The sequence below is a fragment of the Gossypium hirsutum genome, chromosome A01 (genome assembly GCF_007990345.1).
Source record: "Gossypium hirsutum isolate 1008001.06 chromosome A01, Gossypium_hirsutum_v2.1, whole genome shotgun sequence".
In the NCBI taxonomy this organism is placed as follows: Eukaryota; Viridiplantae; Streptophyta; class Magnoliopsida; order Malvales; family Malvaceae; genus Gossypium; species Gossypium hirsutum.
Window position 1 is genome coordinate 88,677,559 of NC_053424.1, and position 5,960 is coordinate 88,683,518.

Genomic DNA, 5,960 nt, shown 5'->3' on the forward strand with positions numbered 1-5,960 from the left:
CGAGTTAAAGGAGTTGAAAGCTCAGTTGCAAGAGTTGACTGATAGAGGTTTCGTTCGACCAAGTTTCTCACCTTGGGGTGCACCAGTATTGTTTGTGAAGAAGAAGGACGGAACCATGAGGTTGTGCATCGACTATCGTCAGCTGAATAAAGTGACAATAAAGAATAAATATCCGATACCGCGTATTGATGATTTGTTTGATCAACTAAAGGGAGCTTCAGTGTTTTCAAAGATAGATTTGAGATCGGGTTATTATCAGTTGCGAATTCGAGATTTGGATATACCCAAAACTGCTTTCAGAATGAGATACGACCACTACGAGTTCTTAGTGATGCCGTTTGGGCTCACTAATGCCCCTGCGGTATTTATGGACTTGATGAATCGGATCTTCAGACAGTATTTGGATCGGTTCGTAGTTGTGTTTATTGATGACATCTTGGTCTATTCAAGAGATGAGACCGAACATGCTGAGCACCTGAGATTAGTGTTGCAGATTTTACGGGATAAGCAGTTATATGCTAAGTTCAATAAGTGTGAGTTCTGGTTAAGAGAGGTTAGCTTCTTGGGCCACGTGGTATCCGCATCGGGTATTTGAGTTGACCCGAACAAAATTTCAGCCATACTTAACTAGAAGTCTCCGAGAAATATTACTGAGGTTCGGAGCTTTTTGGGACTTGCCGGTTACTACCGACGGTTTGTAAAAGGTTTCTTGATGATAGCCACACCGATGACGAAGCTACTTCAAAAAGATGTTAAGTTCGAATGGACGGAAAAATGTCAGAAAAGTTTTGATCAACTGAAAACTTATTTGACCGAAGCTCCAATTCTAGTGCAGCCCGAATCAGGCAAAGAGTTTGTCATTTATAGTGATGCGTCCCTACTTGGGTTAGGTTGCGTATTGATGCAAGAAGGTCGAGTTGTGGCCTATGCGTCGAGACAATTAAAGCTACATGAGAAAAATTATCCGACCCATGATCTCGAACTAGCTGCCATCGTATTCGCTTTAAAAATATGGCGACATTACTTATTTGGTGAAAAGTGCCATGTATTTTCGGATCACAAAAGTCTCAAATATTTGACGACTCAAAGAGACTTAAATCTGCGGCAAAGACGTTGGCTCGAGTTGTTAAAGGATTATGAGCTTGTCATTGACTATCACCCGGGAAAGGCTAATGTGGTTGCGGATGCCTTAAGCCGGAAATCACTGTTTGCTTTACGAGCGATGAATGTACTCTTGTCTGTTCTACCCGACAATGTGTTAGTAGCTGAATTAAAGGCCGAACCATTATTGATTCATCAAATTCGTGAAGCTCAGAAAGTCGACGATGAATTGGTTGCAAAACGGGCTGAGTGTGTTCCGAACAAGGAATCGGAGTTTCAAATTGATGATGATGATTGTTTGAGGTTCAGAAGTTGTTTGTGTGTTCCAAGGAATTCGGAACTCATTTCGATGATTCTGAACGAAGCCCATTGTAGCCGAATGTCAATTCACCCGGGGAGTACGAAAATGTACAACGATTTGAAACGTCGGTTTTGGTGGCATGGTATGAAACGAGACATCTCCGACTTTGTTTCAAGATGTTTAATATGTCAACAAGTGAAAGCGGAACATCAAGTGCCTTCAGGATTACTTCAGCCGATCATGATACCCGAGTGGAAATGGGATCGAGTCACAATGGACTTTGTGTTCGGACTGCCATTGTTAGCAAGTAAGAAGGATGCGATTTGGGTTGTTGTTGATAGACTGACTAAGTGGGCTCACTTTATCCCCGTGCGTACGGATTTTTCATTGGATAAACTAGCTGAATTGTACGTTTCTCAGATTGTGAGATTACACGGGGTACCTATTTCTATCGTGTCGGATAGAGATCCGAGATTCACCTCACGATTTTGGAAGAAATTGCAAGAAGCTTTGGGTACCAAGCTGCATTTTAGCACTGCTTTTCACCCCCAAACCGATGGTCAATCCGAGCGGATAATTCAGATACTTGAGGATATGTTGAGATGTTGCATCCTCGAGTTCAGTAGTTCATGGGAATGGTATTTACCTTTGATTGAATTCGCTTACAACAATAGTTTTCAATCAAGTATTAAGATGGCACCTTACGAGGCTTTGTACGGTCGTAAATGCCGTACACCATTGTTTTGGACCGAGCTCGGTGAAAGTAAAATTTTCAGAGTTGATTTGATTAAAGATGCCGAACAGAAAGTAAAGGTAATCCGTGAAAGTCTGAAGACAGCCACAGATCGTCAGAAATCGTATGCGGATTTGAAACGAAAAGACATTGAATATCAGGTGAGAGATAAAGTGTTTCTTAAAGTTTCGCCTTGGAAAAGGTACTCAGATTTGGCCGTAAGGGCAAGTTGAGTCCGAGATTCATTGGGCCGTACGAAATCTCTGAACGAGTTGGTCCAGTTGCGTATAGATTGATTTTGCCCCCTGAACTTGAAAAGATTCACGACGTCTTTCATGTTTCGATGCTTCGACGTTATAGATCCGATCCGTCACACGTGATTAATCCATCAGAAGTTGAAATTCAATCTGACTTGAGTTATGAAGAAGAACCGATTCGTATCCTAGCTCGTGAAGTGAAAGAGTTGCGAAACAAAAGGGTTCCGTTAGTAAAGGTGTTATGGCTCAAACACGGAGTCGAAGAAGCTACTTGGGAAACCGAGAATGCCATGAAAGAACGATACCCAAACTTATTTACCGGTAAGATTTTCGGGGACGAAAATTTCTTAAGTGGGGGAGAGTTGTGACAGCCCAAAATTGACCCTAGTCGGGAAGTGGTTTCGGGACTGCTAAACCGAGTCACCGAAATGTTTGAATGTGATATTTATTGTCTAGAATATGTAATTATGAATGTGTGAAAATTTCAAGCTTCGATTTAGTCGATTGCATGTGAATTCAGTTAGTAGGGTTTGTGTGACACTTTTGAAATGTGATAGGCTAATCTATAAGGATCTAATAGTGCATGTAATAAAAAGGGAGGACTTGCATGTCAAATTTCCCCCCTAATTAGTAGTGGCCGACCATGCTATGAGTGGAAACATGTCACAAACAAGTTATGTTAGTGAGGTATGTTAGGAAAATAAAATAAGGAGTATGGGTAATAAAGAAATGGAAAAAAAGAAAGAAAGAATGTGTGTGAGTGTTCCCCCTCCCATTGCCGTGAGTTAAAGAAAAGAAAAAAAAATTTGTTCATCCTTTTTCATTTCTTTTGGCCGAAAATTCTAAGGAAGGAGGAATTCATTTCTTTTGGCCGAAAATTCTAAGGAAGGAGGAAGGAGTTCTTGCTTCATGTTTGGTTTGGAAGAGGATTAGGAGGAGGTTTGGCCATACTTGTATCTAGATTAAGGTATGTTTGAGGTTGTGCCATGAGATTCATGCATGTTTTTAGTTGCTAGCTTGAGTTCTAATTAGCCCATGGTTCAAATCTTTGCTATGTCATGGGGATGATATTCGGCCTAGGTGGATTTTGTGTTAATGCCATTGCATGCTAAATACGAAGCTTGTTAATGATACATGTGATGGTGGATTGATGACTCTTGGATTTTCTTTTTAGCATTTTTGAGTGAGACATTAAGTTCTTTGTTTAACCATGACCAAAATTGAAATGGTATGGTGTTGTGATGTATTCGGCCATGGTATATCCATAAGTATGATTTATGCTTATTGCATGGTAGGTAAGATTTGTGTTTTGGATTTATGTTCAAGTTTAGTTATAATCAACTTTGAGATTCGGCTCTTGCACATATATATATGTTTGCACATGACGTATTGGTATGACATATACAATATCTCAAGGTATATATTTACATATGATGGTGTTTCGGTTATGGAGTACGTGATGGATGCGTATTGAGTTATAATATGTAATGCATTAGTTAATAAAAGGTATGCCATTTGTGTGTGGTATTGAGTATATAATTGGCCTCAACATAGACATGCATAATCGGCCACATGAATGAGTACATAGGTTGATGTGTTGTTCGGCCATAGGTAAGCATATTGAAGGCTTTATCTTGACTTAGAAAATTCGGCTAAGGAGAGTATTAACTAATGTGTTGAGTTTGATTCATGATTCCGTACATATGTGACTTTAATGTCTAATGAATATATGTGGGCCAAGTACCTTGAGTTCCTCTTTTCGATGCTCAAATGATTAAATCAATTTATTTGTTAAATTAAGCTCAAGAGCAAAGGGGAACTAAATCCGATAAAGGGAAGGAAAAAGTGGTCGAATAGCCATCGGAATCGTTCGACAACATCCGAGGTAAGTTTTCGAGTAATGGGACTTAAATTATGATTCGATTAGATTATGTCTTAAGTAAATCAAAATCATGCTCTTATATGTGGCTATTGAGCCGAAATTGTAAATGTGATAAGTGTCTTGTGTTTGAGCTTTGGTAATGAAAATGAAATATGAATGTGTCATGATTTATTGATATATGTGCATGGTTACTCGAATGATATCCGGGCTAAGTCCCGAAGGCTTTTGTTCTAAGTGAGTACATCCGGACTAAGATCCGAAGGCATTTGTGCTAGCGACTATATCCGGGCTAAGTCCCGAAGGCATTTATGCTAGTGACCATATCGGGGTTAAGACCCGAAGGCCTTGTGCGAGTGGTTATATCCGGCTAAACCCCGAAGATGCTTGATTTGGGAACGAGCGATCTTGCTGTAAAAATTTAAATTAATACGCTCGTAAAATCCCAGCGATGAGGTATGTTTCGTGTGTGCTTTCAATTAGTTGATCCCTTACAAATCTGTATTCGCTCAGTCGATAAATGAGCTACCGGCCTTTGGCTAAGTTGATCTTTTGTGTATGAACATAAGGGTTGGTAATGTGAAGTAAGCATGATATTGAAAATTTGTGCATATGAAATTATCCGTTTAGCTATATGAATGCTATACTTTTGTTGTGCTGGAATCCCTTGCTCAAAACTTACTAAGCATAAATTGCTTACTCCGTTTCTTGGTTTCTCTGTTTTATAGATTTTGGCTCGTCAGCTATCGGACTCGGGATTTTTGGAAGTCGAAGTCTCCCACACTATCAAAGCCCCCTTTTGGTACAATTTTGGTTGAACTTTGAAATGGCATGTATAGGACTACCCTTTTGTTGTTGGTCATGTACCCTTCGGTTTTGTGTAAATTTGGATAGCCATGCGAAAATGGCTTAAATATACTTTGATCATAGCATTATAATCGTTTTGTATGTTGTCCGTCGAGAGGTATGGAAATGTTGGTAACGGTTAGCCATGGGAAGGGTTATTCTTGATCACTTTTGGAATATGTATGACAAACTCTAGTTGATCCATGGAGGATCATGAAATAGGTAAAGTTTACCTTAAAAAAAACAGATGCTGGCAGCAGCAGTGATGTGGATGTGAAAAATCACTAAAAATAGTAGGAATGGAATTAAATATTGAATAAATTATGTAAACGAACCTTGATGAATCTATTTTCATAGGAAAGTAACGAAACGATCATATGGACAGTATGTTAAGAGATATTCAGGTTCTCGTGAGACAGGGCCAGAACGGTTTCTGGATTCCCTGTTCCGACTTTGGAAATTCATTATAAATTAACCAGAGATAATTAGAAGTCATGCCATATATGCATAGATTCCCTTTTGAGTGTAGTTTCTATAGAAACAAACGACATCAGTATTGAATCCCTGTACAGGGAGATATCCAAGTCGTAATGCGCAAAGGTCAGAGTAGTCGATCCCTGTAACATGGGAGACTTTGACTAATAAACTGTACTAATTGGCCCGACCAAAAATTCTAGAAAAAAATTTGTAGATGCATATATGAGTCTAGTTTAAGCAAAAATCACAAAGCTGATTTTCTAGTTGTGAAACTCAAGATATGATTTTTAAGGTGACAGTGACGCAGTTAGCCAGCTTGCCTGGAAAATTTAAAATGGATTGTGCAAAGAAGTGATTTAAGTCTGC